The following is a 17,746-nucleotide window of genomic DNA, read 5'->3' on the forward strand; positions in this document are numbered from 1 at the left end:
CAAAAGAAATATTTTCATGTTAGATATAGGAAAAAATACCAGATCACCTAGAATTTTACCAGAACCATGTAGCAACCTCTAATCATTTTGTACGCTTCATTTTAGTCATTTTTGTTGTTCTTAAGATGTTAAATAATTTAAAATTAACATATATACTGAATAGTATAGATTAACATATTTTATAAGAATCCTGATTTTATTCATTTATTCTCCCTTCCTCCATATTCAGCTTCTGTGCTCCAGAAGAAGCCAGTTACACTTTTGTGTCATGAACTTACTTTCTCTTACATTAATTGGTTTATGAAAGGTATATTACGGTGTTCAAGCCAATGACACATGAGAAAAAAATTGGTAGAAAACTTCTGTGAAAATTATTCTTCTGTCTTTAGAAACAGCCCCAGAAAACCCTCTCTGCTGTGCTGAAGATGAATGAGGAGACCTATCCCCAGTTGCCATGAGGAGCTATTCTGAAGCTATAAAACATGGAGTACAGACAAAATATGTTCAGTTTAGGAAAGTATCTTACAGCTTCTAGAGCAACCAAACCCAAACTTTCTATAAGTCAATCAACTTTAAGCCTGTTTGAATTGAGTTTTCTGTTTCTTTTGGCTTAAAAGCATCCTGAAAACAGAATAGCATATAATTCTCTGATATGCTTTTGATATAGTCTTACAAGCTTTCCCTCTTTGCTATTAGGTCTTCATAATATCCTCTCAAAGATCTCTATGAAGCCATCAGAACTTTATTTCCTCATTTGTGGAAAATCAAAATTCTAAGCATTTGGTTTTAGAAATTATATATATATATGTTGATATATATTATATTACTATATAATATAGATGGGAGTTTTAACACATTTTGATTGTCTACAAATATCCCTAGAAATATAAAACTAAAACAAAGAGTATACATTTTGAACTGCTTCTTGTATAATTATCAAAATGGTCTGCACAAAGCTTTATTTAACAGTGTCATAAATCATGGTTGATATTTGGCTGTATTGGATGTTTCTTTAAAAATCATGTTTTAATTACGATTTATATACCTCCTCTTTCTCACTCCTTTCCTCTGATCTGGCTTCAGTGCTCACCACTCTGAAGCAGGCCCTGCATGGCTTCCCATAACCTCTATGCCACTAAATCCAGCCCCCTTTACCCTTCCCTATTGGAGTGTTTGCTCACAGTAGGATCCACCTATGTCTGACTCAAGCCACTTCAATGTTCTTTCTTTGGCTCCTGATACCACAGTCTCCTGGTTGTCTCCACCTGTCTGGCAGCTCCTGTTCAATCTCCTTGCCAGTGCCTCTCTGCCTCACCCTCTCCTGTGAACTGTCCTGCCTATTCCTTTTCATTCCATGAACTTTCCCTAGGAAGCTAATCCTTGTCTGTGAGTTGTTACCATCTATAAAGCAATGATTCCAAACATCTGTATCTCTACCTAGACCACCCCCTGAGCTCCAGACCAAAGCGACCACCTCCCAACTCTGCCTCCACTTGGCTGTCTCATAGGAACGTCACACCCATCCCCAAAGAACTGAAGTCAGGCTCTTCTACTCCACTCAAACTGCTTTTTCTCTAGTATTTTCTCTTTCTGTGAAAGGAACTGTCATCTACACAGATGATATAAAGCCAGAAACTTGGAAGCATGATTAAGTGGCAAGTGTGTGAAGAGCAGAAAGTCAGAGAAGGCCCCGGTAGGCTAAGGGCTCACCTGGTTGCAGACGGGCTTATACTTGTATACTTGAGCCCTGGCTTGTTGAGGATGAGTTCCAGCAGTTTGTGATTGAAATTAGACACCCCAATGGACTTGGCTAGACCTGCGTCCTTGTACTTCTCCAGGGCCTGGGAAGGAAGGAAATGGATGGTAGACCTTTGCTGTAGTTTGTCCATTTCATTTGTCACTGGCTTTTTATAAACTGAAAATCTGACTTATGATATATTACAATTACAATGAATCAAACAGTTTTATCACTTGAATAAATTAATTTTGAATGCCCTTTCTTGTTCTGTATACATATTTATCTCCTTAATTCTATTACATGCACACTCGGGATACCAAATAAACATAAAGCTGCTTTTCCATTTCCTCTTACCTGTCCCACTCACTTCTATGGTACCTATTTTGCTGTTAGGATGCAATAGTTAACAAACTACACCATAGTCAAGGGCAAAAGAAACTCTCAGCCTTTCCTCTAGTAAAGGGTTTGTTGCTACCTCTTTCTACAATGATAAAAATAAATGAATGGTATAGGTGTTGCAAGGGCAGGTTCACCGTCCTGCACCTTCCACCCTCCTGCTGAGTCAGGCCGCAGCTGTTCCTCTTCTGTGATGCGTTTCTGTCCTGGGATAAAGTGCTGACTCCTTTTGTGCTTCTCTATGCTGACTCCTCTTTAGGGCTCATGTCCTCAACCTGATCTCAGGGGTAAAGCTCCTTCCATGTCTATGTAGAGCCACAGAAGTTAAAATTAAACATGGACCACAGGGGTCATCTCATTCCACTCCCTCACTTCACCGATGAGAACATGGAGGCGCAGAGAAGTTCCACGTCTGAGGTCAGAGAACTGCTGGAGCGAAAACCCCATCTCTTTTGACCCCTCCTTCTGTGATTCCAACCTCACCACACAGTGCCACCCGGTGTCTGCAGCAGAACATACCTCCCATGTGTCATGAAGGTCCACAGTGTCAAAAATAATGTTTCCACTGGCATCCTTAGGCAGCAATTCCTCCCCAGACTGGAAAACAGAGAAAACAGAGGATAAAGAAGAAGGTTTTCTATGAGAATTCCCTTTCTGGTGCTTAAGGAGCTTAACCACACCACTTTCAGGAGGCTGTGATTATTAATCTGAGCATGCATATGTGCATGTGTGTGGATGTGTGTGCTTGCGTGTCTGCATGCGCAGATGTGTGTATGCATGTGTGCATGTGTGTGCCTGTGTGCATACGTGTGTATGCATGAGTGCATGTGTGTAGATAAGGATATGTGTGGATGTGCATGTGTGTGTGGAGGGGGTCGGTAAGAGAAGACATGGGAAAAAAGAAAGACGAGAACAATCTGAGAGACTGTAGCAAAACACTTTTTCTCCACAGTTATCTGCAGGCTCCTTCCCCCGTACACCCCACACTTCACTAAGAATGCTGTCCCTACAGTTGAAATTTATTTCATTTCCGAAGGACAGGCTGGTGTGGAGGACAGAGCTTACCATAACTATTGATCAGTGTGTTTAGCCTCAGTTTATGCTCACCCAACTCAGATAATGAGGACATCAGATGTGCTTAGTCAATGTCCACTGTGATGAGAGGTTGGATCAGTGAAGCCCAAAGGAGTCCAGTTGTGCCACATGTGCCACCCCGGGTACCTCTCTCTCCTGGGGACTGAGGGGTACATATGGGAGAAACCCTCACCATAAAGAGGTGGAGATTTCACGTTGTATCTCTGTAGTCTGTAGTAACCTAATAGCTCAGAACCTACACTCAGGAACATAATCATTAAGAAATGCAGGGCAATGCCTCATCTTTCTAGCACAGAGGAAGTGAGATCATCGAGCCTGCATCTCGCTTAAGGCTGGGGGATGAGCACAGACAGAAAATTTCAATGTCACTCGGCTGTGAAGGAGACTCGTGAATGATTTAGCAATTCTATGCAATTCACTCAAACCTACCTCTCTCAGAAAGAACCCAGGAAATCAAGCTGGAAGGAGACAATGGAGGTGCTAATAACAGTGATAAAACTGCTAGGGGCATAAGAAGGGAAAAACAAAAGCTGACCTTCATAGCCAATGGATTGTGGATAATGAAGAGATCGACATAGTCCAGTTGAAGTTTCTTCAGTGACCTTTCCAGGGCTGGGCGAACTAATTCTGGCCTAAAGAAAGTTGTCCAAAGCTGCAGTGAACAAAAGAAAAAGTAGCGTATGATTTCACATATTTGGGGACCAAATTAAACATAACAGTTAGAAATTGACACGTGAGTAACAAAACACTGTGGTCTAAAACTAAAAGAGCTGGGGCTACGTTTGTGTTATTCAGGGTAAATTACATCCTTGATGAGATGCTGAGATTTACTTGTAAGACTGCAATGTAAGAAAACTGTGAATAAAACTTAGATGGAGCAGGAAAATCAACTTTAATGCATCAAGGGTTAATGGCACCATCCTCTGAGAGCAGTCAAGAAATGTCAGGACAGGGGGAATGGAATCTACTGTCCTGTATAATGAATTCCTCAAAACAATTCTGCTGAGAGATGCATCCTAACAACAGGTTGTCATCAGTGTAAACATGCATAGGATGTATCTCCAGAAACCAAAGCTTTGTTTACATTGGAAGAAAGGTTTTCCACGCTAGGAAAATGTTATAACATTCAGGAAACTCAATGCCGAGTTGAAAAAAGAAAAAAGTATTTCCTAGTCTGGCTCCTTTTTCTGAACAATATCGCAACCTCACTTGATATGTCCTGAGAACAATTACTGAAGAATTAATGGAGTGGCCCCAGAGTGCCTTGGGTTATCATATAACAATGACTTAAGTATGATCAATATCATTTTATATAGGAATAATATCTGCTGCTCAGAGACATTGAAGAACTATATCCCACCTTTCACACATTTCAGAGCAAAACTATAGCCTCTTCTATATTTTGATGATGTGCCTTCACAATATTAGGTAATAAATACATTGTTCCTATGTTTTGATAATGTGCCTTCACAATATTAGGTAAAAACATTGTTCAAATTGAGACCACATTGTTTTTCTAAATAATACATCTGAACTGACGGTGGCCTCTGGCCACTGCACACACAGAACTTTCACCTTGGTAGTGTAGAAAATGTCCTCTCTCTTCACAGCGCCATCAGCAGTCTTCTCTCGAATGGGCTTTCCGATCTCCTCCTCGTTTTGGTAGAAGAACGCTGCATCAATGTGACGGAAGCCTACATCAATAGCCACTTTGGTGGCTTCACCAGCCTTGCTCTTGGGGGTCTATAAAACAGGAATAAGAGGAGTCAATCATCTGCCTGACTCAGAGAAAAATCAATAGATTTCCATAGTGGCATTTTCTTTTCTTTTCTTTTTTTNGTGCGGTATTTGGTTTTCTGCTTCTGTGTTAGTTTGCTTAGGATAAGGGCCTCAAACTTCATCCATGTTGCTGCAAAGGACATGATCTAGTTCTTTTTGGTGGCTTCACAGTATTCCATGGTGTTTACGTACCACATTTTCTTTATCTGGTCTACCATGGATGGGCATTTAGGTTGAGCCCATGTCTTTGCTACCCAATAGCATCTTCACTATCTGCTGGCCTCCTGCTTCCCTTTGGATCACGTGGGTTTCCATGATAGACCTGCACACTCTGAGGACAGCAACTAGCCTCCTGTGAGTTTCTACTCCCAAATAAATTAGTGGAATGGGCTTCACCCTGGAGCATGGAAAAATCACATCTCATTCCATAGGAATCAATTGTACACGAATAACCAACAGGAAAACTTCTGACACTGGGAGAAATTTTCTAAGTCACTCAATAGGAAGGACAGGTCAAGTGATACACACACACATACTACACACATATACAGCTGACTGTTGAACAACACAGGTTTAAACTGCACAGTCCCACTTATACATGATTTTTTTTCAATCAAAATTACAAAGTGTGCCTGCTTCTGCTGCCTCCCTTCCCGCTCCTTCACCTCTTCTGCCTCTGCCACCCCAGAGATAGCAACCCCAACCCTTCCTCTTCCTCCTCCTCCTCAGCCTACACAGTGTGAAGACGACAAGGATGAAGACCTTTGTAACAATCTACTTCTACTTAATGAATAGCAAATATATCATCTCTTCCTTATGAGTTTCTTAATAAGAGTTTCTTTTCTCTAGCTTACTTTTCTCTAGCTTACTGTATTATAAGAATACAGTATATCATACATATAACATGCAAAATATGTTTGTGTTGTTAGTAAGGGTTCCAGTCAATAGTTGGCCTGGTTTCACCCAGGATGCAGATGTCACCTCACCAAGCTGGCGTTGCAACGTTTGGACAATAATATGTACACGCTCTGCCTCAAATTTCAAACAGGGGATAGTTTAATGACTAAATCTGAGATGCTGCCCTAGCAAGCTTCCTAGAACAGCAGGACAAAAGACAGAGAACACACACGCAGGAAAAAAACTTCTCATTCCTGCAGTGACTTAAGGTAAAAACACCAATTAGAGTATTAAGGAAGCTTCTTTTTCACTTAGTGCATTTAAAATGCCTGAGTATTAAGCACATGCATGTAGTACAATTTATTACGGTAAATGAGGGGATTATGGGGAGTTTTGTTCTATTCTCTATGGCACTTTTCTGTCTTTTCTAAGAGTAATAAACATTACATAAAACATATATAAGACACACATTATGCCTAATGGATGAAATGGACAATTATGCCATTGGAAACATACTGACCCTTTCTGGTAGCTGTTATCTAGTGATATCTCATGACAGAGTTCTACCAAGATTGAGCCCATCCATTGGTCTCTCATTTTGGGGATAATCCCTCCAAAGCAACCCCAAAGCTGCCCTTACATTACTGTGACCAGAGTGTAACACTTCAAGTTCTCTGCCATGAACTGAGTGGGTGGCTGTATGGTGTGAACTGAGTGGGTGGCTGTATGGTGAGAACTGAGTGGGTGGCTGTATGGTGTGAACTGAGTGGGTGACTGTATGGTGTGAACTGAGTGGATGACTGTATGGTGTGTTTGGGGAGAAACACAATTCAGCCCTTACTGTGATGTTGTACCCCCTAAGTCTTCCCATCGAATTACCTAATGTTTCAAATCACAGTGTCTTCTTACATGGCAAAAGGTTTGGATGGTCGAAACTCCCTGGCAAATACTTCCAGCCCCAACAACCTCACAGCAAAGCTGCCAGCAAGCATTCATGCTGGCTTCCGCTTCCCCTGGCCCTTGGCCCTTCACATTTCTAAGCAAGAGTGGAGTTCAGCCTCCGAACTCTCAGAGTCAACAGCTTATCATCCTCTTAGTGCAAAAAAATATAAGACTCCTCAGCCTCCAGGGGTCCACTTACATGATCAGGAGCATAAGTGCCAAATCCCAGCATCGGCATGAGGTGTCCATCATTCAGCCTCACAGAATGGCTTTGCTTCAGCTCCATCACCACCCACAGCCCAGCTAATCTGACTCTGCCTTTCCTTCCGTATCCTCACTGAGAGCCAGTAGGAGACAAGGTTGCCGCGTTCTTTATTTCCATTAAATACAAGATGGGCGGGGCAGAGATTACAGCTGCCTATAATTTCAAAATGAAGTTGAAATCAATCCATTGACTTTGTTCTGATTCTTCCATGTCTCTACAGGCCTGTCTTACAGGAAAATCGTACAGAAATATTTGCATGCTAGAGGAGTTTGAATTTTCTCTTCAGTGTTGTACACACTTGATTTCTAAGTTAAAAAATTAAACATGCTGAAAGAAACTATCAACAGAGTAAATAGACAACCTATGAAATGGGAGAAGATTTTTGCAAACTATGCATCTGACAAAGGTCTAATATCCAGCATCTATAAGGAACTTAAATAAATTTACATGAATGAAACAACCCCAATAAAAAGTGGGCAAAGGACATGAATGGACACTTCTCAAGAGGAGGCAAACATGTAGCCAACAAACATGAAAAATGTTCAACATCACAGATCATTAGAGAAATGCGAATCAAAACCACAATGAGACACTAACTCACACCAGTCAGAATGGCTATTATTAAAAAGTCAAAAAAATGACAGATGCTGGCAAGGTTGTGGAGAGGAGTAAATGCTTATATACGGTTGGTGGGAGTATAGATTAGATCAGCCATTGTGAAAGACAGTGTGGTGATTCCTCAAAGACCTAAAGTCAGAAGTACCATTCAACCTAGCAATCCCATTAGTGGGCATATACCCAAAGGAATAAAAATTTTTATATTATAAAGATGCATGCATGTATATGTTCATTGCAGCACTATTCACAATAGCAAGGACATAAAATCAACCCAAATGCCCATCAATGATGGGCTGGATCAACAGGATGTGGTGCATGTACACCATGGAATACTATGCAGCCATAAAAAAGAATTAGAACACGCACTTTGCAGGAATATGGATGGAGACAGTGGCTGTTATCCTTAGCAAACTAATGCAGGCACAGAAAACCAAATATTGTATGTTCTCACTTATAAGTGGGAGGTAAATGATGAGAACACATACAGGGGAACAACACACACTGGGGCCTATTAGAGGGTGGAGGGTGGGAGGAGGGAGAAGATCAGGAAAAATAACTAATGGGTACTGGGCTTAATACCTGGGTGATGAACTAATTAGTACAACAAACCCCCATGACACAGGTTTACATATGTAACAAACCTGGACATCCTGAACATGTACCCCTGAACTTAAAATAAAAGTTTTTTAAAAAGCATGCAAATATGTCTTTGATAATTGCAACAGACTTATTTTACAAGGTATAAAACTATCATCAGGCTAGTGATTCTAAACACTAATTTTCCCAGAGGACCTAAGTTAACTTCCTCACCATTCCTTTCATCATAAATCCCACAACAATACCTCGCTGAAAATTTCTTGAACAAAGCCTGACACCTGGTCCCAAGCACACATGTAACAACATTTCTTAGGAAGACTTACTCCTACTTTCATTATCTTTGTCTTCTGTACCAAGGCCCATTTCATTTTTTGATTCTCATTGTCTTGTTTTCTTGAATCCTTTTGGTGCGAAAAACTTGTCTGAAATCATGGATAAATGTCTGTATTCTTGCCTTTCCTTCAGCCATTGCCTCTTTCTGGAACAGCTTTCTCTATCCCACCTAGTTTTCAGCAGTTTAATGACTTCTTACTTATCCAAAATGTACCTCCTCCAACCACACATCCTTTATGACTCCTTCTATGACCTCCCTAGATGAAGTTGATACCCTTCCCTGCATACCTTTTATTGTTATAGCTTCTACCATCCAGACCAAAAAACCACATCATTCAAATTACATTCTCAACTAATAAGGAACTTCTGCTAGATAAAACACCTAACTCATGTTTTCTTTAATGCTTCTATTATGTTGTGCTTCTTGCAACCTGTATTTGTGCCATTTGTATTTTACAGCCAATTATGAAACATACAATTATAATGTATCTTACTTTCAACTCATCCTCTGGCTGGTCAAGGTCAGGACTCTGTCTGATTCCATGAGTCCATTTGGTTGTATTTATCTCAACATTGTGTTTGCTATAAATTTGATGAGAATATCCTTTTATATTCCATTGCTAAAGCTTTTGCACTAAACAGAGATGTTCTGTGTCAAGTCACAAGAAAATTCTGTCTTCATTGATGTGAACTGTCTGGAGTCCACAATTCAACAGGCTAAAAAATTTGTCTAACATTCTTGCAATATTTATCTGTATTTTGCACTAAATGCTTGGCTAATGTGAAAAAACACTGTTTCTCCCCTACTTCTGATGCAGGAGTCTAGGAACTTAGTAGTGAAAGAAAATGGGCCAGTTTCATTCTTTACGAAGCCATAGCAGGACTTCATGCTCCCTGGCCCTATTCTCATTACACTTGCATTAAACATTATCCTAAAACATTTCTAGATTTGATGTCATGCCTTATGGCGTATCGTTTTCAGAATCCATCTTCCCTTTGTAATTGGAAAGATGATTGTCTCTGGTTTCCCACTACTAACGAGACAGGATGGAGCTCCTTGTCTCATGAACCAAGAGAGCTCATTGTTCATGAGACAGGAAGTGGGCAGATGGCAAGATGTTCCACTAGATCCCTGCCTCCCGGTACTCATGCCCTTGGGTAAACCTCTCTTCTTGAGTATGGCTGGTACCTGTGTCTTTACTCTAACCAATAGAATACTGTAACTCCACCAAAAGTAATGCCGTCATTAGGAAAGACAGGATTGCCACTTCAATCACGCTAACCAACTCAGCAGTCTTCTCAGCTTGCAGGCTTTGATAAAATGAGTGGCTTTGTTGGAGAGGCACACATGGAGAGGAACTGAGGCTGGCCTCAGCCCACAAGCCAGCTAAAATCTGAGGCCGTCAAGAACTCAGCAAGGTTGTTCTCCTCTCAGAGCAAGTCTCAGCTATCAGCACCACCCTTTTAGCTGCACTGAAAGAAATCCTGGCGGGTTTTCTCTAGTGCGGACCACCAGATAGGATGATGAGGGGATAAAAATTTCTTCTTTCCCACACCAAGTGAGTTCTTTATCAGAGGAATAAAGGATGTTTGAGCCCTTCCTTATCAAGTATCATCTTGTTTTAAAACGTTTTGCTGAACAGCAAGAAAAATCATTATTTACAGCAAAACTACAAAGAGTTGGATAGAGTCCCAAAACTCTGATAGGAAATTTAACCATACAGAACAAGAGTTCAGCAAGCACGCTGCAATTCACGAGGAAAGGGTAACCCAGGGTTATGAGAGAAATGTGAACATTGCATGGCGATAAAATGCCACACACCTTGCTGTGGTTTGAATGTGTCTATGTGTTGAAAGTATAATCCCCAATGCTGAGTGTAAAGAGATGTGCCCTCTAAGAGGTCACTAGGTCATAACGGCCCTGCTCTCACGAAGCACTGACCTCATTATTGCGAAAATGGGTCCATTATCGTGAGAGTGGGTTACTGTAAAAGTCATTTCGGCCCTCTCTTGTGCTGTCATCCTCTTACCCTTGGTTTCACGCTCCCTGCCTTCTGCCATGGGATGACACAGCACAGATGTCCTCACCAGATGTGGGTCCTGTGATCTGGGACTTTCAAGCCTCCAAGACTGAGCCAAATAACTTTCTATTTTTTATGAGTCACTCAGTCTCAGCTATTCTGTTACAGCAACAGGAAACAGACTAAGACACACCCATATAATCCTCTCTGAATTAAAGGGAGTCCATTGTCAAGCAACAAAGAGAAATGCAGCCCCATTCGCTGGAGAAACACACCTCACCCCTCCTTTACCACCCCACACAAGCAGGGAGCCAAAAAGATCACCTTTCAGAGTTCTCAAAATGCCCTCTGAAAAGTCTGATTCAGACCATGCCTTCTGACCGGGAGTCTGGTTCGTTAAGGCCGCTGTGACAAAGTACTGTACACTGGGTGGGTTATAAACAAAAGACATGGATATCTCACGGATCTGAAAGCTAAAAGTCCAAGATCAAGGTGCTGGCAGACTCAGGGTCTGGCAGGGGCCTGCGTCCTGGGTCACAGACAGCTGTCCTCTCACTGTCCTCATATGGCAAAATGGGCATGAGATCTCTCTGGGGGCTATTTTATCTAAAGCACTGGTGTAGTTTGGATGTTTGTCCCTTCCAAATTCCATGTTGAGGTATGACCTGCATTGTTGGAGGTGGAGTCTAATGGGAGGTTTGGGGTCATGGGGTTGGCCCCTCATGAATACATGAATGCCCTCTCTGGGGAGGGGTAAGGTCTTACTCTATTAGTTCCCAAGAGAGCTGCTTGTTAAACAGAACCTGGCCCCTCCCCTCCTTCCTGCTTCCCCTCTCACCAGGCGATCTCTGCACACACCAGCTCCCCTTCACCTTCCTCCATGCTTCGAAGCAGCCTGAGGCCCTCACCAGAAGCCCAAACCTGAAACTTCCAGCCAGCAGAACTGTGAGCTGAATACACTTTTCTCTAGAAATGACCCAGCTTCAGGTTCTCCTTTATAGCAACAATAAATGGACCAAGAGGGGCTCTAATCCCATTCATGAGGGTTCCACCCTCACAACCCAATCACATCCACAGGACCCACCACCAAATAGCATTACCTTGGGGGTTAAGGTTTCATATATGGCTTTGATGGGGATGGAAAGATTCCCTCCATTGCACAGGGCAAAGGGAGGCCATAGCAGTGGGGTCATTCTCATAATAGTCAGTGTTCTGGGGCTGCTCACTGCCCCTCACTCCCAGGCCTGCCCCACCCCAGTCAAGGCCTTCATGCTGCTCTGGGCCACCTCTCCCAGGTCCTGCATCCCAAGCAAAGGTGCAGACTCAATTGAGATCTCCTGAGGCTCACTCCCTGCCCTGTAACAAGATGGCCATGTCCTTGTCAAGTTCTTCTCTAGGAAAATGTGGGAGTCACATAGAGACTTGTACCTACCTGTGTAGAGGTTGTCCAGAGCCTCCTGTCAACCCCCTCTCTCATCATTGGTTTTTGGCTTCAGTCTCCCCTTCCTAGTGATGTCTTTGTCCCTGTGCCCCTCTAATCAAAGTAGCTCCCCAGTCCCCACTGTGTCTCTCCATCTCACTCCTCTGTTTTAGTTTCTTCAGAACAATTGTGACCAGAGCAATTGCCTGAATTATTCACTCATTTTGTGGTGTGTTTTCATATTTATTGACTGGCTTCTCCAACACTAATCGCCGCACCTAGAAAAGCTCCCTAGTGCGTGGTCAGTGCTCTACAAATATTTGTGGAATGAATGAAATTGAGCTCTAAGCATGGCCACAGTGGGGTTTTTAAGTTTTTCTGTGCTCTGTTCTTATTTTCTGCGATCTCCAAACTGTTTCTAAATCCTTATTAAAGGTTGCATCCAACACTGTTTTTTGCAGTGGGAAACTGAGAGTCCCACGTTGCACTCAAACAGAGCAGCAAAGCAATCGTCATCCCTCCCCTTGGGGCTGGGACTAACAGCAGGGCCTTCCTCAGCAGAGTACAGCTATGCCCAGCTGAGTGACAAACGCTCTAGTCACAGAACACAGCAGCACAGCAGGCCGGCATGGTGGCCACAGGGAGAGTTCACGCATGGCTGCTTGTGGACAGGTGCAGGGTGGCAGCCCTGAGGAGGTTCAGAGGTGACCAGGGACATCTTGAGGGAACAGCATCAGTCATGAACCAGGATATAAAAATCCATGCTTCTTATTTGAACAGAAGATGTGTCATCAGACGATGGGAGTATCTACAAAGAAGCCAGTCAGGAAACAAGCAACCCAGAGGCTTTTAAACACAGGAAACCCCTACCCTCCTAGGCTAGAGAAGCAGAGGAGGCAGTGCTGGAGGCAGAGCCCTGGGACCCTGGAAGCAGCAGCAACCACGGAGGGCCTGAGGGAGGCAGCCAGGACGACTGGAGAGATGGAAGCTGCTGCTGTGTCCCCCAGAGAAGGGAGGTATGGCACCGGGACTCTGGCTTCCCTTTCTGCTCTCAGCAGCGCCTCACAGTAGCCAAGACCAGCTGGAAGGCAGCAGGCAGAGAAGGCAGTACCCAGGACTAAAGAGGCTGTCCTTCTGGGCTACAGCAGAGCAGGAGAGGGAGGAGGAGGTGCACTGAGCAGACAGGAATGTCAGTCAATCAGGCTGACCCTGGCCCTGCCTCCTCAATGGGATATCAATGAAATGCCGCCTTCTTCCGCAGTTCAGGCTGATGGGGCAGGAATGCTGGGTTATGTAAAGTGTCACAGTGTTCACTGAGGTGGATAACATGAAAAGTTATTTGTTCCTGGGAAAAAATTCTTAAATCTCATTAAGGCTTCTTAAGCATTCAAAAAATTGAAGCCACCTTTCCCAGATGTTCGGATTAACAGGTGGGGCTAGATAGCCTACCTGAAATTCAGTTCCAGAAATATTTACTGAGTGTCTTTTACATGCAACTGTTCCTAGTGTTTTTTGTTTTTTTTTTTTTTAAGTCAGGTATGTTAAGAATAAGTCCAAGAGTCCCACGTTCAATTTTGTGAGGCTATATCTTCACATTTTTCCCTGGGCTGGGACTAAAACAGCCTTCCTTGAAACTAGGACATGGGAGTGACGGTATTAGGGCAATTGCATCATGATGAAAGAATACCCGAGACTGGGTAATTGATAAAGAAAAAGGGTTCAATTGGCCCATGGTCTGCAGGCTGGACATGAAGTATGGTGCTGGCATCTGCTTCTGGGGAGGGCCACAGGGAGCTTACAGTGATAGCAGAAGGTAAGGGGGAGCCCGTGTCTCACATCACAAGAGTGGGAGCAAGAGAGACCAAGGGGGGACAATGCCACACACTTTACACAACCAGATCTCCCAGAAACTCACAGCAAGAACTAACTCATCACAAGGGGATGGCACTGAACCATTAATGAGGGATCCCATCCATGATCCAATCACCTCCCACCAGGCGCTGCCTCCAGCACTGGGGATTACATTTCTGCATGGGATTTGGAGTGCACAAATACCCAAAATATATCAGTAATTATTGCTGAATTTTGAAGCCCCTGGTCCCAGGGGTAAACACTTTCCCAAACTGTGGCCAAGAAGACCAAGGAAGGATTTCCTATCTCTCTGGGGTATGGATTACACCAGGGATAAACATCAGGTGTTTGAGTGCCAACAGCTCTGCCATTTGTAGGTTGTAACACATGATCAGAAGAATGCAACATACTGAATAGTTTGCTAAGGTTGCAGAGTTTGGCCTGAGCTAGGAGTGTGCATTCTTCACCAAGGTCTTCCTCAGAATCCATGCCATGGGACCTGTGCTTGCCGAAGGGGGATAAGCCACAGCTGAAGACACTCCAACTTCAGAGAATACAGCTGCCCTTTAATACTGAAAAGCTTGCTGCCTTCAGCACCCCGAGTTTTCTCCCAACCTTGGATGCTCTACATGTGTGAACTGCAGGAAAAGAGGAGACACCCAGCATCCAAGAGAGCAGTCGGGAGTAACGGCCATTATGAAGAATTGTTGGAGGTTCCTCAAAGAGCTAAAAATAAAACTACCACTTGATCCAGCAATCCCACTACTGGGTATGTATCCAAAGAAATGAAATCAGTATGTCAGAGAGATACCTGCACTCCACAGTAGCCAAGATATGGAACCAACCTAAGTGTTGATGAACAGATGAATGCATAAAGAAAACGTGTTATAAACGTGTTATAAACCATAGAATATTATATTGTTTCTTTTTCAACCAATTTGTTATTTGCATATGGAAATGCAACTGAGTTTTGTATGTTGATTTGGCATTCAGCACCTAATTCCCCAGCTTCCTTCTCCTGTCGCAGAGCCTCAGGTTGGCATACCAAAATAACATATCAGCCTGAGTCCCAGAATGTCCACCTAGAGCAAAGCCTGGACACTATGAATGACAGACAGAAGTTCATTTTGTTAAGCTGGTGAGATTTGGAAGTTGTTACTTCAGCGTAATTTAATCTATCCAAATACTCCAACCTTGACTCAGTTGCCTGCAAACATGTTTGGTTTCAAACACTGTATTAGCTCGAGCTCAGTGCCAGAAATAGTTCTATGCTTTTTAAGCAGAAATGAGACAAAGAATTTTGGTTGCTTAGAAAACACTGGTAAGGCCTGGAGATGGAAGCTTAACATGATCTCTAGGAACTGCTCCAAGAACTGTGTGTACCTCACCCCGCACAGGAGAGTCTGCACCTGCCCCATCAGGAAGGCTACCTTGCAAATCCTTGCATTCAAGAACATACCTCCATCCACAGCTATGATGGCCAGAATCGGGAAGCCACAGCCACACAGTGCCCTGGACACAGGAGCGCAGTAACCACGGCACAGCAGGTGGTGCGGTGAGTGTAGCCACCCACATCTACCTGTGGTCACCTTGGAAGCCAGAGGCTGTGTCTGCCACCTCTTTCGCTTTCACTGCCAGCAGAAAGCACCAAATGCCCTAGGATTTTGGCTGCTGCTGCCTTTCAAGTCTTGTTTGAGTGCTTCAAAATGGCAGAACCCAATAAGCATCTAGAAGTCATATTTGCAAGGTCTTTCTATACTGTCTTAACCTCTTTGTGCTTGGCCAATTTTGCCAATGTGCCTTTATTTGTTTATTCAGTTTGATATATCCTAATCTTGTGATTCCAGAGAATGGAATTCATTTGACTTTCTATAGGTTATGCTGTATTTCATTAATTGCACATTTTTTCACATAAAATGAAATCAGGATGCATCTTAAAGTTGATAGCATGACAGAAGTTAGTTGGCAGAGTTTTTTCTTTCTTAGGCAGTGTATAAAATAATAATGCATCTTACAATTGTCAGCATCTTATATTTGAAGAACCCACATACCCAAGAGGGAATGTAGCCCTGCCAACACCTCAATTTCAGACTTCAGAACTGTGAGAGAATAAGTTTCCATAGTTTTAAGCCACCCAGTTTTGGTCAATGTGTTATAGCAGTTCTAGGAAACTGATATAAGTGTACATGAGGCAAGCAGGAAAGATTATGCCAGAAATTACTGTGAATGAAGCAACAGGATGTGAAATAACTGGTGTTTTTGAAACACTGAGACAAATTTAGTGTGTCTGGCATGAGGCAACCAAGAGTGGAATGGGTGTGGACAAGGGCTCCATCATGAGGACAGTCTGTGCTTTTCAAGGGTTAGCAAGGCAGGCCTGACCACAGCTGCCTTCACTGGGAGGGAGGGAGGCCTCAGAGGGTAACCCCAAATGTTCCACCAGGTTCAAAGCCAAGCCACAGGGAGGCATCAGCCTGACAAAGAAAGGAAGGGGGAAGTAATCAGGAAAAAGCAGAAGGCTGTTCCTACCAAAAGCCACACTAACAGGACAACAGGTTCATCATTGTTGGAAAATCAACCATGAAGAAAGTCATCAGTGACGGGCAATGGAGCACAGTTGAAGACATCCTGGCTGCAGATTCCAGAGATTCCAGGGCTCTTCACTCAAGCTTATCTTTCTTTCTTTTCAATATTTGTGGGAGACATACCTTACCCCAAAGAGACATGAATATCACAGAAATTTTAGTCTGCAGATTTAAAATTTGTGGATGAAGCCGTCTTTCACAACCTCAACATGTATACTGGACCATGGTTCTGCCAGGTCAGTCCTGCAGCCACAAAAGAGAGGACCAGGAAAGAGGTTAGGGGAAGGAGGCATCCCAGGCATGCAAAGGCAAAAGATATTCTTAGACCGTGGGTCCCAGGAGCTGCACAGTGAAGGCATGACCAGCTGGGTTAATAATCTGCTCTAGAAACTTGTCAGCTTCTTTCTTGAGGTTTATAGGAGAGATCTTTAACATACACACACACACACATACACATATGCACGTGCATGCATACATATACACCCATACACACATACACACACATACACATACATCTATGCACATATATACATACATGCACACACATATACATACATGCACACACATATACACATATACACATGCATGCATATATACACACATATACATATACACACTGTGATGGTTAATTTTTTTTTTTTTTTTGAGACAGAGTTTCACTCTTGTTGCCCAGGCTGGAGTGCAATGGTGCGATCTCGGTTCACAACAATCTTCGCCTCACAGATTCAAGCAATTGTCCTGCCTCAGCCTCCAGAGTAGCCAGGATTACAGGCATGTGCCACCACGCTCAGCTAATTTTGTATTTTTAGTAGACACAGGGTTTCTCCATGTTGGTCAGGGTGGTCTCAAACTCTCGACCTCAGGTGATCAGCCCACCTCGGCCTCCCAAAGTGCTGGGATTACAGGCATGAGCCACCGTGCCCGGGCAATAGTTAATTTTAAATGTTAACTTGACCAGGCTAAAGGATGCCCAGATAGCTGGTAAAACATTATTTCTGGGTATGTCTGTGAGGGTGTTTCCAGAGACATTAGTATTTTAGTTGAATTGACTGNGAGACAGAGTTTCACTCTTGTTGCCCAGGCTGGAGTGCAATGGTGCGATCTCGGTTCACAACAATCTTCGCCTCACAGATTCAAGCAATTGTCCTGCCTCAGCCTCCAGAGTAGCCAGGATTACAGGCATGTGCCACCACGCTCAGCTAATTTTGT

The 17,746-nt window shown here is 43.2% G+C and overlaps 1 pseudogene; it reads right to left on the reverse strand.

Annotated features, from left to right (window-relative positions):
- Positions 1-7,133, reverse strand: part of LOC108529880 (aldo-keto reductase family 1 member C2-like) — an 18,781-nt pseudogene extending 11,648 nt beyond the window's left edge.
- Positions 7,134-17,746: the final 10,613 nt, after the last annotated feature.

This window comes from Rhinopithecus bieti, unplaced genomic scaffold (assembly GCF_001698545.2).
Source record: "Rhinopithecus bieti isolate Rb0 unplaced genomic scaffold, ASM169854v2 scaffold_6933, whole genome shotgun sequence".
In the NCBI taxonomy this organism is placed as follows: domain Eukaryota; kingdom Metazoa; phylum Chordata; class Mammalia; order Primates; family Cercopithecidae; genus Rhinopithecus; species Rhinopithecus bieti.